The 21,249-nt window shown below is 40.2% G+C and overlaps 1 long non-coding RNA gene across 1 annotated transcript; it reads left to right on the top strand.

Annotated features, from left to right (window-relative positions):
* Nucleotides 1-3,371: 3,371 nt before the first annotated feature.
* On the top strand, nucleotides 3,372-6,586 carry LOC122842164. The gene is made up of 3 exons (XR_006372502.1): nucleotides 3,372-3,411; nucleotides 4,403-4,493; nucleotides 5,946-6,586. It is a non-coding gene; the product is annotated as an uncharacterized LOC122842164 (long non-coding RNA).
* The last annotated feature ends 14,663 nt before the right edge of the window (nucleotides 6,587-21,249 follow it).

Here is a 21,249-nt window from a genome sequence, read left to right as displayed (position 1 = left end):
GATGGGATTGCAGTTTGGGTATGCATGAGGCTAGGTACTGCAAATGCTCTGCATTTGTCCAGATGCTACCCGACTGTATGGCCGCCCTCATGTACTCATCAGTCCTGACATCAGCTTGCTGCACCATCTTTCAAACCCCACCATGTTAAAAAAATTTCACAATAAAAGTACACAAGCCTTATGCATATGCAAAATGGAACTGCTGTGAAACTCTGTGAAGTTACCGGTAACCTGGGTTTTCTGGTGACCTTCACTCACTGTTTTGATTTACTGTTAAATCTCCCTGTAATTCCCTGCTGTATTACTGCCCGATGATGTCAGAATGCTTGCCCTTATTTACCTGTTCATAATATGCCAGGTACATGTTCTTACAAGTCCTTAACTTGATGCTAAACTTTTTTTTTTCTTTTGCCAGCATGTGCACATTACAACTGTTACATAAAACCTATAATGACACTCCATAATACTCTCGGTTAAATCTCTTCAAACTACAAACTCACCTCCCAAAATATCGTTTTTTTAAAGACAACTCCTAATGATCCGTCATACCTGGCAGCTTATTCTGCTGTGTCAGCGCAATACAGGCCTGTATCCTGGAGCTCAAACCGTCAGCAGCTTTCTTCTCAGTGTCATGACACATTATGGATGTAAATTAGTTATGGAAACAGAAGGCGTATTGATTCCTCTTACCTGCGTTCAAGCTAATGCCATTTGCAGCTGATTCATTATATTACATTATGTAGAACCAAATTGCCTTTGATTGTTGTCTCAGGCCAACTTCTTCACCGATTGCGCCCGAAGGCGAGGAAGAGTTGCCCGTGTCTGGGTTCACTCATTGTCAAATTGACAAACAGCTCACTGTGAATGGAAATCTAGAGATCTTTATGCGATGACACTAAAAGCTGGACTATTGAATTTTCCAGCTGGGGGGATCATTCACCCATCCATATAAACGTCCAGTGTACACAGTAACCATATTGTCAGAGCGCCCCTCAATTTTGCAGCTGGACATTTTTCTTTAGTGAAGGGCAGTGGGGGGGGGGTCACAGACGGGGAAGAAACTGTAGCACAGCGAGGAGTGGGAATGAATGACACAGATACTGAGAGGCGACGGCAGAGAGGGAAAAGCAGAAGGAGAAATAAAATACGCTCAGTGGGACACTTGGAGCCGGTGCCACTCCTCGACAAAAGTTGGCTTGATTTCCCAAAAGACTGAATTAGTTTTTATTGGCAGCTGGGGTGTGTACTTTACTGCTGGGTAATAGTTATAAGGTAGGAAAGAAGCACCACAAAGAGAGGAAAGTGGATGATTCGTCAGCAAACTGCAGTCACTGATAATTCATATGAACCCAGCAGAGTGTTTCAGTCCACAGTGGGGATATAATCATACTGTGGCTGCTGAGGTTGGATTGACTAGCTGATTGCGGTCGGTAGCAGAGGAGTCATTTTAACCATCTTAGCTTTGATTTCTTTTACTTTGGATTGGATGGTTACACTTCGCCAGTTGTATTTCGTCGTTTCTTGTTCCCCAACAAACAAATATGAAAAGTAAAACCTCCTTGTGGCGCTCCAAATTCTTGCTCTGAGTCAACAGTCTTTCTAAGCTAATTAAACGCTGGCAAACGCTTTGAAACTCTGAATATTTTACTCATTTTATTCGTTTCAAACAGTGTCAGCCAAGGTAACAATCTATTGTGACTTCAGGAATCCAGATTTACTTTACTTGGGTTTCTAAGGTGTCATGCTTTTTCATGAAATTTTTTCAGAATTAAATATGACAATGCACGTTGCATTGATTATGTGAAACATGCGTGCAATTTTCCAGTGCATTTAAATACTTTGTGCAGCGTAAATGGCAGTCTCCATGCCAACTTTAACGTTTTAATTTCTATTAATTAATGACATTGATTTTAACCCGTTTAAAAGATTATTGTAAAACTTCAGGCCGTACATACTTTGGTTTCAAGTAAAAGAAGAAAGAGATGGAACCTTAAAAAGGGCAACTGGAATATTTTAGATGGTCCACACACAACAACATGGCCGCCGAAAAGACTCTCAGTCCAACTGCCTCCATTTTTCCTCAGTCTTCTGAGAGAACAGGGAGAAAGCAACGTGTTCTCTTTGTGCTGTGTCATACATTATGAAGTGGGAACTAAATTGAGAAAAGGAGTTTATGAAAATAAGGTGATGAAATCCTCCGACTGCTTGTTAGTCACAGAGAAAGACAAATTAAAAAGGATTAGGAGATAAAGCATTTGCGGGATTAAACCGATTTCTCTGATTTCAGCTCAAATCCACAGCAAGTAAGGTGAATAAAAAAAGATTATTTGGAGATTGTAACAATCCCACTGGTTATACAGTGTGGGGGCAGCTGTAAAACCAGCGTGAGCTCAGCCAACAAATTGCCTTTAATTAACATGCATGGTGTGAAAAAATAAAAAATAAATAAAAAGCCAGGGGCCTCCTGCTGCTGCTCCTGTGTTCACAGTCAGACAATCAAACAGTGTACAGTCTGAGCTAAACTCAGTCTGACAAAACTGTAGAAGAAAGTAAATAATAATAATAAAAAAAACAATACCGGGACCTGAAATGTTCTCAATCTGAATTCAGGGTACAACAAAACAAAAACAACTGCAATAAAACGCAACAGCACAGAATATCTGCCACCTGTGTTTCTAAGCATCATAGCAGTTAAATGTGAAGCAGGTGTTTACTTTCCATAAGGAGGGGACTTTTGGGGGGAAATGTTTGGTTGCTGTGGAGACAGAGAGTTATGCAGGGTGTGTTTGTGGCAGAGCTGTCTGAGTGACAGCCAGCTGTCCAGGGTAAAGGACGGTAAACTGGCACTGAAGTTCAGGTGCAACGCGGCCAAAACCAGCAGGGCCTCTCTGAGCAGACTTTTAATAGACCCAGAATCCAAGGGGGAAATTTGTTTGGCACAAAGCGTCATGGTCGTTATCATGATTTTTTTTGCTATAAGAACGAGGCAGATGATGGGAGTCCAAGGTAATGTCTGTATTAAAAATATAATTTATGCCGGGTGGTATCTTTAATTATTTAGCAACAAAGGTGAAGTGTAATCTGAAGGACAGGGCTGAGGGTTCAACATTATGAATGCAGAAAGCTTAGAAAGGGAAGAATACTGAAGTTACACTCCCAGGACTGACTGAGCTTTACCATCATCCTCATGTTTTCTGTGTGATGTAGAAAAACGGATTAAAGATGGATTGATACAGAACTCTTACTCTCCGATTAAAGTAAAAAAAAACAGAACAAAAAACTGAATCGTAATAAAATATGAAAAACTATTTTATTATTTTTCAGACCATTTCCTCATTGTGATGCTTTAAAGCAGTTGCTTTACGGAATCACCCTGATCTGGCAACATCCTCCGTTTTTCAGGTTTTATTGGTCTGTGTGTTTTTATTGTTTTTCCTCCTTTACATTTTATTCTCAAAAGCTTTTAACATGGATTTTACAGTTTTTACATTAAGGTTTGGTTGGTTTTGCTTGTGAAGGGGTTCTTTAATTTACAGGATGTGAAATTTGGTTAGGCTTTAAAAGCAACATTTTGATGATTTTAAAAGAAAACATACCGTTTAATAGGCTGTCCTAGAACGACGTTTCCCAACTCAGCTGGTCAGAATCAACTCACTACCATAATCGGTGCCGTACCAAGACCTGACCAGCTAAATGTTACCAGCTATCCAAACAGCTAAACAGAATGAATGCAGAAACTCCACAAACTCTGGGATGGCATTTTGTAGAATTTACTGACATCAATTTTTATCTGAAACTGTAACAGGATAAACAAAAAAATACATATAAGTATCATTGCTGCAATGACAATGTCAAAATTACTGCATACACTACTTTCGTACAAAGAGGTGGTCTTTAGTTAGCTTAGCAACAAACACAGCTAGCGTCAAACATAAAATGCATAATTTGCTTCCTCTTTGCTATTTCTACTGCTTTTTTGAGAACTAACCAAGAATGACCACTAGATGGCATAGTTTAGCCAAAAAAAGACAATAGCTGCAAAACAGTGAATGTAACGCACTGTGGCTGGTTGAGACTAAATATTTAGTCAGCAAGCTAAATACATTTAGCCCAGAGTTAAAGTTTTAGTTTGGACCCAGATATTTACCCTGCTAGCTAGATATTTAGCTTTTAGCTAAATGTTTAGCTAGTGAGCTTGCTAATTGTTTTTTAGTTTGAAACTGGGACATTTGTGTAAACGAGGAACATCGGGACTGCGATAAATGGATAACATAATGAAAATATAATGACTTTGAAAACTGAACCCCTATTTTTATTTATTTATTTATTTTTTTGTCATGACAGGCTATAAATAACCCAAATTCTCGCTGTTAATTTTTTTACTGTGTAACTTTACAAACAGCACATCCTGGAAGGCTCACCACTCTCAGATAGAGCAACTCAGAGACACACACTGGACAAATAACCAGGAACCAACACACCCGGACCTGAGGGTAATTTATAACTGCCTAAGTTGCCTAAATTGTGTGCTTTTGCTTTGATCAGAGTGTAGTTACTGGGGAGAATCCTCCATGTACAGGGAGAACATGCATGGAGACAATAGCCCAGAGTTAGAAACCAGTATCCACTTTAAGGCAACGGAGCTCAGCCGTGTCCCACTGTGTAGCCTCTGCCATTGCCACATGCATAAAAAAAACTTGATCAACTAGTTTGTAATGCTCGGTATGCACAGCTAGGCATATAGTCTGTGATTCAGAATGAGCTTTGCACTTTCCTCTCACCAATTAGCTGACTACTCTGAACTGATCTAATGATAACTGACACTGCAGCAGCACCTCAAACATTCCCTAATAGTGTTCTCTTTCATAAATCACAAGGGCAATTACCCATAATCACACTTGCCCGCAACCACACAATATTAAAACGCTGCCATGTATCGATCGTACAAGATGACAGCAATCCAATGCGTTGTCTTTTCAAGTGTCTAAAGTAGAACTAGAAGGTTACTCAAGTCAGCAGTTTCAGTTCCACATGCATGCTTCAGTTTTCCTGCCTTTCGTTGGGAGTAACATTGTGCTTTAGCCCGTTTTCACATGTGAACCACCAACCTCTCCTCTGCCAGGCAGCTAACATTGAGCCTGGGCTCTTCCTTGCCACATTATTAGCTTTGACCTTTGCGTGTCAGCTCCAGTGTTGATCGTGAGCCAGAAGAGCCCTGCCAGAAGTTGGGCCAAAAATAAAGGGCTAACACATGTTGCATTTTATGAACAGTCCAGCCAAGGATTGTACATATACAGTCCTATAATCAGGCCTGTGGAGACTGTAAAACCCAGAGGAGGCCCTCAAACAAAAAACCCCTTTCCTCACTTAATCATTCCTGTAATATATGTTACTTCATCCCTTTAATGCTCACGTGTTCCTACTGCCTTCCTAACCTCCCATCTGGGAGAATCTAACTACATCCCCTAATCCATACCTTTCATTTGAACCTTCTCACTGTCATAACTGTTCTAAACCTTCAGAACACCATATGAGCTAAGCAATTAAGAGTAAGCCTTTTAGAGATTATCTCAGCACTTTAGTGCATTTTGTGCTCATAAAGCTAGGTCGGCGATAAATTGGTGCCAATTTCCTATATTTTGGGAGATCTTGATCAGCCGATACTTAGCTGTGTAGCCGATCTTTTCCACCAATCCTATCTACCTCGGCAAAGGTCTAACTATCAGCCTCTGTCCTTTCCTGTGCTGCTGTGAGAGAGGTTTGACTGACTGTTGCCAATAGTTTGGTCTGAAATGTTGATAAAAATAGTTTGGTCACTATTGTTATTGGCCAAAATAGGAATTGGTAGATCAGGCTTTTTTAAAGATCGGCAATCGGCAACTGAACAGCATCTCTAATAATCACTTAAAATTTACTTGAACTTATTGCCTTTTCTTCCGTTTCAGCCCTTTTTTACAGCTATGTTGACAACAACGTCAATCTGAAGAAGTAATGCGGGTCGTAAAGAGACAGACATTAGCGTTTGACGACTTGGTGGTGAAAAGTGTCTGATGGCAGCCCTGATGTTCCTCGTTTACACCAAACCGGGGGATTCTGCATGTCATAACACAAGACGCTCAGTGTTTCCCAGAGACTCTGGAGGAACGGGACTGCATCAAAGTCTGACCTAGCTGCAGAGCGTGGATCAGAAGGATGTTGAATTTATTGTTATCACCCACTCTGCGCTTCCTTTCTCCACTTCCTTTTTCCTCCCGAACCAGCAGCGCCGTGGAGCAAAAGCCTTCGTTTATAAGTGTGTGTGTGTGTGTGTGTGTGTTGTTTATGTCACACATCAAATTATTGCCTTTTACTGACCTGATTTTTTTAAAGCTAAACTAGAATATCAAAGCTATGTTGGTTTATTCTGAATTCAGATTGCTCAACACAATGGCCGTAATGGCTCTTTAAACTTGTGCATGATGTGTGTGTGTGTGTGTGCACACGCGCGGGCGTGTGTTTGTGTTTATTTTTTAAACCCAGAAAAAGGCCACTAATTCCATTCCATCTTTAGCTCCATTGTGGGTGAAAACCCATTATCTGTCCCAGCCTGTGCACAGCTGCCTGTACAGTATTCCTGTGTCCATGTGCCGGATTGACAGGTCTTGAAAAGACATTAACAAGTTGACTGTCAAGTCGTCTTTAATAAACTTGAGTTTTATTTCCTGGCCCTTTTTCTTCCTCATTCAGCCAAACAGAAGCTGGACGACATCAAATTCTTTAAATGTTTTTTTATTCTCAATTGTAAATTAAAAGACAGCTAAATGGTTTCACCCTTTTGTTTCATAGACTTTCCATTTTTAAACTGACGACTTAATGAGACTGCATGTTGGGGATTGAACTCTCTAATTATCTATTCACTGTAACGTCAACAGGAAGCTCAGAGAGTTCAGATTTTCGTGCAAACTCCCGTCTGGCTGTTTATTTATTTATTTATTTATTTATTGTTTTCATTACATTATTTAAATTTCTACATAATGTCCAGTGGGTTCACATTAACACACCAGCAGATGCTGCTCTGGAGAGAGTGTTTTCACCCTGACAGATCAAAAGTCTGTTCCATCAAGACAAAAACAGACTTTCATTAAAACAGCTGGAGTTATTATGTTTGATCTAGCCAGCTAATGACAGGTTTCTACAGTTTTTTATTTGATGGGGCAAAGAAGGATGTTACCTAAAATCAAGAAAATTGTGGACAACCCTGACCATCCTGAGTGTCATCAGTCAGAGGTTTTTTCATATTTGCTGTAATACAGACTGCTACAGGAGATCCTTTCACAGCTAGCACCATCTACAATAGTTGTTTGAAAAACTAGAATTAGTATGAGCTAAAATAGGATCAATAAATTATTTTTGAATATGAATTTTTAATACCATCACCATGGAAACCATCCAGCATCTTGATTTAAACCAAAGTCGTCCATTTTGGTGTCATCTGACCAGACGGACTCATGTCTTCGTTGCTCCAGTTTGGATTTCTCCTGGTTCTCTTTTAACAACTGCTTTCTTGATGCTGTCAGTGAATCACATTTATGTGTGTAGCACATGACAAAGAATCATAGAAACAGGAAGTCATAAAAACACAGAATGTGTCACAGTCAACAACTGAGACACCAGTGACAAATATTGCATTTTGATGAGAGCCATCGTCAAGATCATCAATACATATCAAATATATTGATTATCATGGTTCAAAAGCAACTCTAAATAGGAGGATTTTTAGTTTAGATCTTAGTTAGCAGCAGCCAGCAGCAGCTGTAGCAAAATAATATTTTAGTACTCTCTCTTTCTCTCGCTTGAAAACTCAACGTCATGCTGCTAGCACTTAGCAACAATTCATAGATGGAACAGACGGTGCTGCCTACCACAAACAATAATCTGGGTGGACCACAGTGCGCTAAATAATAACCATTTTATGGTATTTTCTCAATAAATCCTAAAAGGTCACATCAAATCAATAGGAAGTCCGTACTATAGAACATGAAAAACCATTTTTATGGCCTTGCCTTCCAGCCAGCAGCTGCCCCAGAGATCTACCGGCGTGGCTTTGGACGTGAGCTGTTTTTAGCTGGAGGGCGTGTTGTTGGACCTACACAGCTAATGGCAAACCAGCTGCTGCCACGAATAGCTGAATGAGCCCTCCTAGTTAATATCTCCTTCTAGATCAGTGTCACAAGAAATGTTAGTGAAGGTTAATATACAAATATCATACAAAGAGAGCATGACTTTAATTTCTGCTCCAGCTAACACACTCCCACGCACACACATGCATACACACATTCATTCATCAACTTCCTCTACCACTAAGCTGGCAAAATTCCCTTTCCCTTCCAAACCCTATTTGCCATTTAAGTAACATGTGTGGGTGTGTGTGTGCTTGTGTGTGTGTGGGAGCGTCTTCCTGTTGGAGGAACAGTCCCTTGGCACATACAGTCACATTTCCACACCCTGCTCCATCCACACCCCTCCTCATTGTCCCATTCACACTGTGGTAGTGGAGCAGACACACTTACAAGTTAGTGTGTCAGCAAAACCTGCTGTGACTGGAAGATAAACCGTAGGTGGAGCTTGATGATAAGGGGTGGAGGAGCTGTGTCTGTAGAAGCCATTGACGAGGGTCTGGGGGGAAATAAGAAGATTATCCATCCATCCATTTTCTAACACCCTTGTACCTAATGGGGTCGGGAAGTGTGCTGGTGCTGATCTCCAGCCGAGTACCCAACACAGAGACATACATGACACACAACCATTCACGCACACACTCACACCTAGGGAGAATTTAGAGAGACCAATTAACCTGACAGTCATGTTTTTGGACTGTGGGAGGAAGTCAGAGAACCCGGAGAGAACCCACCATGCACAGGGAGAACATGTAAACTCCATGCAGAAAGACCCCTGGCTGGGAATCGAACCCAGGACCTTCCTACTGCAAGGCAACAGCTCTACCAACTGCGCCACTGTGCAGCCCTAAAACAAAGTCAAAGGGTACAAACTTTTATACTGTTTTGTAAAAATTGGCTGAACTGAAAGTTGGCAAAAACCAGCATCAGCAGCAGTATAGAGTTTACTTTTATTAAATCGATTTTTTTTTTCATCATTCTGCTTCCTTCAAAATTCTGTTAGTACCCTTGCAAATCATCTGGACTTGCTTGATGCAGAAGATATTTCTCATGTCAGACATAAAGACCTGGAATCGAGTAAGAAGATCTACAAAGACAGAAAAAGAGTTCTGTTTGGATTAATGGCTTTAAAACTGGATAAAAGAGTCACAGAGACATATAAGCGTTCCTGGAATCAGTTGCCAGAGGGAGCTGCTGTGTGTGTGTGTGTCTGTGGTGGGGGGGCGTGTGCATGTCTGTGGGGGTTTGAGTGTATTGTTTTCCATGTGTGTGGGTGAATCCCTTCATAAGTCTCGGCTGATAAGTGGAGACACCGTGTTTAATGCATTATGACAGCTATGGATCCGGCCGCTTTCCAAAAAAATCATGCATGTAAAAATCAATTAAGAGCCTTTAAATCCAGCATGCAGCAACGTCGGTACAAACGACGTTAACAGCAATCAGTGTGGTAATCAAAGCTGCGCCTGAACTTCCTGCGAGCGCAATAGCTTCCTCATCATTCCTCTGGGGCGCGTAGCTACGGTGACTGATGGAGAAAGAGCTGATGCAGAGACAGCGCAGCAGCCGGACGCCGAGATGCTCGTTCTTCTTTGCTCGCCCTCCTGTCAACTTAATACAATTATCTGAACTGACGATGTCGGAGTAAAAAGCAGAACCCCTGGAAATGATTCTCAGTCCACTTAATCTTGTGCCTTTCACTCTACACTTGGTGCTTTTCCTCTCTTTCTGCCTGGGCAGCGATTCGTTTCATTCAGAACTGTTCCTCTCAGGAACAGACTGCGTGAAAGTAAAAACAAAATCAGTTGTAAAAAGAAGATTTGATCAAGATTTAGCATGTTTCATAAGCTTTGGAATTGTAAAAGAACTAAATTACCATTTTATGTCCCAGGTTTAATCCCATTAAGTCAATGAAGGAATCCTTTTTTCACGGTTGGGACAGTAGTTAGTGGTGTGGCCCCACAGCCTGCGGGCCCTAGGGACTCCAGTTTACCCCAAGTTGCCATGAGTTGTGTTGGTACCTCAGTGGTTACTCGGTTACACCCTACTTCCTGCCTGCTGGTGGCTGAAAGTGACCTCCAGCATGTGGTAGACCTTAGCAGTTAAACAGCAGGTTCATTTACTTCACACTGTGAAGATGAGCGTTTCATTGCAACAGGTGGCAGGAAGATCAGGAGGAATGTTTTACAGCATGTGAAGTAGATCTAAAGAATTATTTAAAATCCAAACATTAATTTTAGTTTATTTTTTAACATTTATCTTAAAATAATAAAGATGGTTTGTTTTTATTGTTTTGAGAAATATGAAATCATGTAACTGAAATAAAATAAAAAAAAACACAACTTATGGTTTAATAAACATTTTTTTAACAAATGCATGCATTTTCTGAGTTTCTGCTTTGTCTTTCAGAGAACAGAAAGACAAAATGTAATGTCTTGTATTTAAAAAACAGGAAGGTGGACTAAGACATTCCCACACAATCACAGTAATTAAAGGTTTTCCTATAATAGTGAGTTGTTTCTCTGCCTTTAGTACGTTGAGCAGCATGTACATGAGGATGATTGGCAGCACTACGACTTCCTCCTGTTGGTTGGGAGCCGTGCATTTCTGAAGACGACCATATTAGCTCATGGAGGAGGCGGAGGAGATTGATCTTTACACAGATTATCTCATTTTAAACTGTCACTTTATGGTGATAGCTTTAACAAATATGTAACAAATATGTACACTGCAGCTTTAACTGTAGAAGTTTACTTTGGTGAGGAAGTCATATTGCTGTCTGCAGTGAAGGTGGACAAAGTACAAAGCAGAGCGAGCAAGACACAGAGAAGAGCCAGAATGGCTGCATTCAAGGACACGTCCTGTTTGTGCTTTTTGTCACTCGTCCAAATTTCTGCTCTCCGTACTTTAAGTGGAAATAAATCAAGCGACACGACTGTGTGCTGAGGAGAATCGGCCATGTTTGTGTGTGAATGTATGAAATAAACTGGGAAAAGACTCAACCTCTGAGCAAGGCACAAACATCCGTAATGCCAGCCTCTCTCTCCTTCCTGGTCTTTCTCAACCTGCAGTCGATTATCAGAAGCAGCAAACCACTTGAGCTAAAGCTGAAGGACGTTCTCAGTGGCATCATCAGTCGTATGTTCGCCTCGACTTTCTCTTGCTAATTTGGCCAGCTTTTTTGTTTTTCTTGGAGCATCTGTCATAAAGAACCATTTCTATTTTTCCTCTTGCCAATCCATTCATCAGTCTCTCCTGTTTATCCTCCCCTTCTGCCCACACCGGTCCTCCATTTCTATGTTTTCATTTAACTCTGCGGCCGAGTGTATCGTGGTGAATGCTAATAGATTCCCACGCTCACAAGGTACCATACACTGAAAAGTAAATGACTACGTGTGTGTAAGTGTGTGGGCGTGTTGGTGTGTGTGTGAGTTGCACTGGCTGGTCAGTCCACAGTTCCATTAGCCAAATGGAGTTTCTATTAAATTACAACCCCTCCCTTTACTCTATCTCTGTCTGTCGTTCTCTCTCTCCCTCTCCCTCAATCACATTAGTGCTCTTATCCCATTTGTAGAGGCAGCACAGGCAGAGAGGAGGAAGTTGTGGGTGCAGCGAGGGGTGGAGTTAAGATCTGGAAGTACATCAGAAGAAGGACGAGCCCTTGAACAGGGAGATCCACATGGCAGGAAGCTGACATTCATCTAGAGTATGTAGATTACAAACCCCTACCACAGGTTTGGTAGGGTTGATGTGGATAACCAACTTCACATATCGGTTAGTGCAGCTGTTTATGTTGGAATAGGTCCATTAACAACTCTCTGACAGGAAAGGCAGCATTAATTGTATCTTGGAGACAGAAGAAGATAGAGGACAATGAATGTGTCTTTGCATGCTTATTTGTCTAAAGCAGGGGTGGGCAACTCCAGGCCTGGAGGGTCGGTCTCCTGCAACTTTTAGAAGTATCTCTACTTCAACACACCTAAGTCAAATAATGAGGTCATTAGCAGGACTCTGGAGAACCTGACTGCACTTGGGGGGGACCTGCTGGATTCAGGTGTGTTGGACCAGGGAGAGATCTAAGAGTTGCAGGACACCGGCCCTCCAGGACCAGGACTGCCCACACCTGTTCTAAAGGATACATTTTAAAGAACTGCATTTGTTGATGTCTGCAGCCACAAGACAAGATGGGTCTATTTGAAAATGTTACCACAGAGTTTTAGAAAGGAATCTGCAACAGATTACTCAACCTTGGATTGTCCTCAAGGAACCAGACAGCCTGATAAAAAAATAAAAAAAACTCTTGTTCTATGCTTTGACTTTTACAAAGGGTCTCGAAGAGGCTTGAACGATTGGATTAGGGCTTCACCCAACCTAAAAACGTTCCACTGATGCTATAAAGAAAATTATTATTTTTGTCTTGGTATTAACTGTCCTGCTGTCTTAAGAGACAGGGATAACCCTGCATGTGCTTTCACAAAGGGGTTTTTTTGTGCAGTTTTGGGAACTGATAGTCTGACGGAAAAATAACAAAAACATCTCCCCAGTGTCAGACTGTGGCATCTGTCCCACTACTAAGATCACAGGAGGGTTAAATGAAAGACAAAGAACATGTCATCATTAAGTTTTTTTTAAAAGGATTGAGATGGTAGTTACTGGTGTCATATAATGTCTACTTTTGTGTAGCATCAGCTTACCTTATCAACAATAAAACATACTTCTGGGTCACAAGTTAGGTCATGTGAAAAGGGCATAAGGCTTTGAGCGCAATTTCCTTGGGGCAGACAGATGTGCAGTGAAGTGGAAAGGGAATTCCTGGCAGAATATAAAATATCTGCTTTCAAATTGTTTATAGGGAAGCACAAAACACACTAAATAACTTAAGAAATGCTGCTGCTCCCTTTGATGTCTGACATCATCAAAGAACAGTGTCCTTAACTCTGTCAAGGTCTGCTTGTTCTTTTGTTTTGTGATAAAAAACAGCAAAAAAAGAGAGTTAGATTCCTCAGATTTATGGGTGAGCCTGGGGTAGAATTGGCTCTGATATCCAAGGCTTCTTGGAAGTTAAGATTGCAGCCCAGAGCTGTTGGGAGAATGTACTGAATCCAAGTAAATATGACAGTAACATTTCTCCATTTGCTCTGACCTGTTCCAGTCAATCAGAGGTAATCATTAACCTGCACAGGTTTTTCTAATATTTATCGAGAAAACTGCCCTACAGGAAATTGATCAGGTGTCATATCTCATGTTATTTGGATGCTGTGCTTCTGTTATTTCCTTGTATTAATTACTTATTTTTCTTCATTCATGTTTGTGCCCTCACTTGGTTCAGTTATTCTTTTCATATGATGAGTCTTGTCATGTTGTACACCTATGCTGCTCTTAGTTTTATTTATTCTTTGTGATGGTTACAGTCAGATTCACTTCCTAGTTGCCATGTTTGTCCTCCCTTGCTGCCTCGTGTCAGTCTGCTGTCCACTCCCTTTCCCCAGTTGCTGGTGGTTTACCTCATTAAAACTCACTCATCCCTTCCCAGATGCAGTCAGGTTCCCTATTGGATCCTCCCTCTCTCCCTCCTCAGTCCACCTCTCTGGTCTCATTTCACAGCTGCAGTCTCCATTTAGTATCATCTCACCAGTATTTAAGCTCCTCATTGTCAGTCAGTCAGTGCCAGATTCTATTGTTGTTTACCTCATGGTCTCCTGTGTCCTGTTAATCATACGTAACTTTTAAACTTGTCTTCGCCTGACTGTCTGCATTTTGGTCCGCTTTATACAGTATGATGCTCCCTGTAGCTGTGCTTCCATGGACCATATAATGGCACAATTTGACATTTTGATTGAATTTGATTAATGGAAACACCATTTTGAAAAAACTCTTGTTTTTTGATAAAAGGTTTTGGTCCCGTCATGAGGTGCGGTTTCCAAAGTGGAACAGAGTTTTTTTTTTTTTTTTTTGGCGATATTGCAGAACTGCAATGGAGACACTTTTATCACATCACACAAGTCACGTGTTTGACAACCTGATGTTGCCAGGAAGAAGAAGATGACAGGAAGTAGTTGGAGGATCTTGATCATGTGATTTTAGTTGCATTTCTCATTTAATGGAAACACCACAATTGCAAAATTGTGTTTTTGACATTAGCAAAATATTGGCAAAGTTTTATGCACATTGCTAATGGAAACGCAGCTGGCGCTCTGCAGACTAAAAGTATCGCAAGTCCAATGAGATAACATTTGGATAACTAGGTCTTTTATCACCCAACCGCGCTTAATCTGATGTACCTGCTATAAGAAATGGTTGCACAAGCATATTGTTAAAAAACAAAAACAACATAAAGCACATCGTAATGATGTTATGTACATCGTGCTTTATGTACATAACATTTGCTCATGTTCACGCGCTCTTTCACAAATCTGAATTTGTAGCAGCTGAAGTTCTGTAAATGATCATTTTCATCTTTGCTTCAGCCTCACCATCCATGTCGATTATGGCTTATGGATCAATGACAGACATGTTCTGGGTAAAACATAAGAGGGTGAACAAGTTGCAGCTGCTTATGTTGATCCCATTTGTTTCTGGTGTTCTGCATTATTATGTCGTTCTCATGACCCTTATAGCAGTATATACCCCAGATGTTCACTATGTGGGAATAGTAAGTTGCTGAAAGTTTTTATAAAACCTGATATGTTGTAGAATTCTTCCATAGTGACTCATGATTTTTCACTCACTGTTTTTGTGTCGAACTTTGTGCCACACTGTTAGGGGGCAGTGTTGAGCCCCAAAGGCACAATGGGCAAAAGGTGCTCTTCTTCTATGCATAGAAATGACAATTTGAAAAATACAGAAAATACAGTCGGGACAGAACCAGTCCAGAATGAATCTCCTCCTTGGTGATCGTCTTCATTAAATTTTTTAGAAATGACAGGAAAATGAGAGACAAACAAACAAATAATACAACACTGTCACAGACATATCCTTGGAGGATAGGCACATGATCTATATATACAAATAGAGCAAGATCATAACTTTCAGTTCTGATCAGAAAAGGGAAACTCAAATTTCACCTTATATTAAATGTTTTTTCCATTTTTCTTGTTATATGGTTGAACAGAAATTCAGCATAACTAAGATCTTTTGAAACATATAACTCCAGAAGATTTAGTGTCTGACCAGTCATGAACCTCAAAGCACATCACTTAGTACAGTACATTGTTCAGTATCTTTGTGTAAGATCATACAGCCAATGAAGGACGACAGAAATCATGACCATGCAGGAACTTAACAAGAGCTGCAGTCAGACAGAGAGTCATGGAGACAAAGTGGAACGGAGACGTGTTAAATTGAGACAATGTGTTCTTGGAATGTATAATTATCTGTGTGTAGGCGTGTGTGTGTGGGTGCGTGTGTGGGTGTGTGTGTGTGTGTTTGTGGGTGTGGGCGACATTGACCCATTCACCAAGATGAAAGGCAGGTCTGCATCAGCAAGAGCCATTCTAATAATGACTGTCTTTGTCGCAGACTAACTAATGCACCTCTGGCGTCTCCAGTGTCCTGTTGTGTTTCTGAATGCGTGTTCATGCACACACAAATGGCTGAGGAAGGATGCATGGCTCCTAAATTATTCTAGGTGATGGTTGTTCTCCATGCACATTGTTTATAAGGCACCTTTGGCAGCTGGATTAGTTCTCTGCTGCCCCTCCAGATTGGAGGGCCAGGGTGTGTGTGAGGCTGTACTTGTATACCCACCATCGTCAGGATGTACCGTTGACAAACGACCAACTTTGTGTGGACATTTGCAGTTGTGAGGACATGTTGCCATGTCCACAAAATGTAAGAACATAATTTGTGAATGGTTAGGTTTAGGGCAAAGGTGTGAATTGAGTTTAGGTCAGAGTTAGGCTATTGAAAATAACGAAAGTCAATGCAAGTCAACACAAGTATGGTGAGACAGGAGAGGGCATGTGCATTTGTGTGTGTGTGTGTATGTGTGTGATGCCTGTAACATTCACACATACACACACACGCCACCACAAGCGCACACACACCCATCACTTTAACATGTTAGGCTTAATATAAGTTCAGTAATGAACTTTTCTTGCGCGATCATTGTTCTTTAGGAAATTGTTTCATTGCTGATTTAGGCCTTCATGCAGTCACACACACGCATGAGTCACATGCGTGTGCATGTGTGTGACTCTTGGCACCTACACAAACACACACGTGTGCATGCTTAAGAGAGCCCTTACTGTTAAATAACTTCACTATAGAGATTAAACTGAAAGGTTACAGATAGTGACCTCATTGCTTACCTCATTTGTATCATGCCTGTGACTGGTTGCTGACTAATGAAAACCATTTTGTGCAGCTTATCTGAATAAAATGACCGACATCCCTTGCTCCTCTAGTTTGTTGCACAATGACTTTCCTTTGCCAGATGTTATTGCCATCTGTTTCCTATTGTTTTTCTCTTATTATATTCAGAATGCCACTCCAATAAAAAGGAGAATAACTAAGAGCCACTTTGCTCGATATTATAAATCAGAAGGTGCTAATGAGGCTTTCTTATATGTATTAAGAACACAGTGAGGTCTGTAATATGTTTGTTGAAACATAATGGTACCAAATTAATGCACTTATGTGTGTGGACTTATAGCTTGTCTTTCCAAAATCTGAAACAGACTGTATAATGGTCGCGTAATGCAGGCTGCAACTCCCATCATTCCCACACAGCTCTGGCAACGATCCCAGTAAGTTATAGCAATATTAATAGTACAACTCCTAGAAGCAATCCATCCCATCGTCACTCTGGCAACAGCTAAATTATTGCTACCATGTGGTTACAACAGCAAAGCGGCGCTCTTCACACACCAATAAATTTGTCACCACACTTAGAATTTTTGCGCATAGAAAGTGGTATGGGCAACCCTGGTGTAAGGTTTCCAGTTGGCAAGATGTGTACACTACTTCAAACTGAGCCATGGATTGGCTGTGCTGGTTGCTGGGAAACCAGAGAAATTACTAAGTTTTGCTATTTAGAGGGCTGTCAGTTGAAGAAAATGAATGCAAAATAGGTGGGCTATTAGTTTATATGTCTGTATGTGGGGAAGGAGAATACCAATGTTAATGCTACTTTTTTTCACACGCTTTGAACAAACAGAATACTGCCATGCTGCAAATGTACAACTTTTTACCAGAAGGTTGGACTGCTGCATGACGAAAAGAACAGCACAAGCTCAAGGGCTAATTTGCCTCAAGACAAAAGCGACAAGAAACCAGAGTGATGATGTGTAAGTGAAGCAGTTCAATTTTGACACTGTATTGGTTTTAGTACACAAGAGGAAGACAAAGATAGTGATCAAATACTTTTCCTAGTATAGTACTATTTCCTTTTTTAAGCAGTAATTTTACCGCCACTGTTCAGAAAAACTGTATAAGATACATATTTGTTTATGTTATTGGATAATAAGTAGCTCAAATCAGGATATTATGGCAACCAACTGACTGTCCAACAGATGTTTCTTATCAGGCTGACTACAAATTTAAAAAAAGTCTAATTGTTATGAGAAGCATAAAATTATCTTGCGTGTGTCAGGTACATTCCATTGTGGTTGTTTGTGACGGAGGCATCACTTTGTGTGAAACACTGTTGTATTGTCTGGGATTTTGACTCAACACTCTTACTTCTAGTCCTTTTCTTCCTAACTCCAAACACTTGGATCTACAAAAGGTATGGCATTGGCTCACCATTTGAGAGCCATTTGTCAGCTCTTCTGCATCCATAAAAGCAACTAAGGACCAACTGGAGCCTTTCAGTGACAGGTGAGGGATGAGATGTCAGGTGCAAAGTCTCTGGCAGGTACATCTGAACAGGATGTGATCTGAGAAGGTGCCTTTTCTGTAGCTGGGTTCTCAGGCAGACTGAGTTTGACAATGCAATATTTTTATGTCAGAAGCAGATTTACTAGTTGCTCACAATTGTGCAGAATGCAGTGACATTCAAAGAGGTCAGGCACTGACTCCCCTGGATGTACAATCACATTAAATCTTAAATGGAGGCTTATTCTTCCATTTTGAAGCATTCAGCTTCTATGCACCACAAATCTGGAACAAACTTCCAGAAAACTACAAAACAGCCAAAACACTGAGTTCTTTTAAATCCAGACTATAATCTCACCTTAGATTTTAGATTTGCTTTTGAATAATAATAAGTGTAACATTAACCAACATATTTGATGTATATTGATGATCTTGGTGATGACACTGGCTTCTTATTGCGTTTTTTTATGACTTTTTATTTTTGTGTTTTTATCATGTAAAGTACTTTGAACTGCTTTCATTTTCTGACATGTGATCTTTATCTCTGCCTCCTTCGTCTCTTCTGAGTAGACACTTTACAAACTACTACAATATGAAACTGTGATAAAAAAAAAAACAAAACTGAAAAAAAAACCACTATGTTTTTCTTCAGTGGTTGAAGAAAAACACATGCGAATAAAAGTGCATGATTGTGGGTCAGTTCCAAGCTGCTTTGCTACTTGCAGTGAAGTATTTGGACACTTTAATACCAGAACCTTGTAAATCAAACCGTTTACATGCACATCAATGATCAGCAAGTGTACCAGATTATGCCCAAACCCCACCATCCCCTCTGGGTGCTTGACTTTGCAGTCATTTGGACAGTTTCAGAGAGAACAAAGGCTCCATTATCATTGATGTAGCATCAGTCGATAGTCCTTAGCTACTGTATACTGGCCTTTTGTCAGTCACCCAAATTGCTGTGCATGCCTGTGTGCATATGGGTGTGTGTGTCTGCGTGTGTGTGTGTGTGTATTTGCTCATGTGTTGATTCTCCCAGGGTCTCCTGAAGGACAGGTCATGGGAATCAGACACAGTAGCAAACAGTAAACACAGCTGGGCTAAAATGACAGGAGGATGGAGATTTCATCCTACAGAATATGAAGACAGCACTTTCAAAGCTGCTTTCACTAACAAAAGTTATTCACACTGACAATAACAATCAAACAGGACAAGTTATTAATACACATTATTCTAGTAATAGTTTAACTTTTGGATTTGGTTTCAGTCACTGTGTCCCATATGCAACACGTTCAGGGTGAAGAACAAAAAACAGAACCATTGTCTTGTCAGTGATCTGTATTAAAGTTGTAAAAACACAACGCGTGTCTTCTGTAAACATCAAATATGTTTGCATAAGACTGTATGAATGATCTGCACCCCCTGCCTGTGAAGTTACAGGCAAAGAGATCATTTATATAATGAGTCTGTAAGATTCAGTAAGGACCATAGTTTTTGTTAATTCATAGAATCCCTTTTTTAGATCTCTCAGGCTTTCATACATTTCTCTTTTATGCTTCCAATAAAAGACAAATCACCAAACCAAAATCAAAGTGTCTAAGAACGAAAGTAGTGTGTGACATCGAGAGCATTTCTGTTTCAGATATCTGTTTGAGAGAAATTTTTCACTCACACTTTCAATGTAATTTGTACCAACCAATAGTGCTGCAAAACAGGTTTTTACCTGTCCAAGTGAGTTACTCAAATATGACAGAATGCAAATTAACAAATAAACCCAACAAAAAAATAAATAAATAAACTAACAAGCATGCACATGCAAATATGTTAGTCTATAAATAAGTGCAGAGACAAATTAGATGCAACGTACTGAGTTGTACATTGTAAAGTCTGATGACTACAGTCAAGAATGACTTCCTGTGGGTCTCTGTGGTGCATTTTGGTAAAATAATAAGTCTCAATATTGATAATACTCTGGTCATTATCTGAAAAATTCTGTGGGTAATTGTCATATTTATATTTAGAAGTTTTTCTAATAATTCCATTCAAAATGTTCCATGCAGCATTAAGATAATTTTCATTATTATACAATAATATACTTTTTGCGATCAGTTATATTTATTTTTATTGTTGTTGTACATCCATAAAAATAGGTGGAATACAACATCATTTAGACAAATGGAATAAGACATATAAACATGTCATTACTGATGTGTGTGTGCCCCGCCCCCTAACCTCAACTCCATGGCAACCCTCCCCCCAAAGGATCCCAAAACAATAACGGAAGTAGATAATTGAAAAAATGTAATTATAACTTAGCTACAAATAAATAATATTGTAAAGTCGTGTAGTACTTTTTCTCTAACCAGAAGGAGCTTTTCGTCACCTCCCTGAATCCTCTGATCTGACAGCCTAAGATTAATGAAGGACACTGACACTGACGTGTGTCTATCCAATATGTCTTGGCATTTAAACAAATAAGATTGATCACTTTCAGCGCAACAGACAGACAGACAAACAGAGAGACGAATGAAGGGGAAGCATTCCTTCATTAAGTCAGTGTGGAGAACACAGAGCTGGCAGCTTCTACCTGCAGCTCCTTTATTATTATGAGCCGACGTTTTCAGTGCTCCACTGAGACCTGTGACATTAACAAGCTGCCACTCAGCGGCCTTGTGTTTCTGTGTGTTCTGCATATGTGTGTGTTGCTTTGTCATTTACTCTACAACACCTGTCCATAATGAATTAGTATGACCTATAACCTCTCTATCAAAGTGGCTGTGTTACGGCCTTGGGTAACTGAGACGGATAAATCATTTACCTGGACTGTTGGTCCATCTACCTGGACTGTAGATTTATCTATCCTGGCATCAGAAAAACCAGGAAAGGTTTTCATGACGCCTCACTGTGTGTAAAGAAAAGAAGTTTAATTAGGATTTCCCACAGCACACCTGAAAACTGCAGTTGGTCATTTTTGCATATTTGTTAGAATTGCTACGTTGTGACCTCATGAACATACTGTTTGTTCTTTAGTTTATACATTTTGACTGACTTCTAGAACCCGTAGAAACTTACTTTCTTTACTTTTTTACCTTTTGTTTACTTTCTTGCTTTAATAAATTAGTTTATTTTACAAGGATCTCTTGATTCCAGATAACGCTTGTTCTTTCGCTCTGGTTTACAGAGGCTCTACTGGCTTCTGTAAAACAGTCTACACATCTAAATTTCTACTCTCAACCTCATGGAACCTGTAAAGCAATTCAGTTGCTTCAATGACTCCTTA

This window comes from Gambusia affinis, linkage group LG02 (genome assembly GCF_019740435.1).
Source record: "Gambusia affinis linkage group LG02, SWU_Gaff_1.0, whole genome shotgun sequence".
Taxonomy (NCBI): domain Eukaryota; kingdom Metazoa; phylum Chordata; class Actinopteri; order Cyprinodontiformes; family Poeciliidae; genus Gambusia; species Gambusia affinis.
The sequence above is the reverse complement of the archived record's forward strand: the minus strand, read 5'-3'. Positions and strand labels throughout refer to the sequence as shown.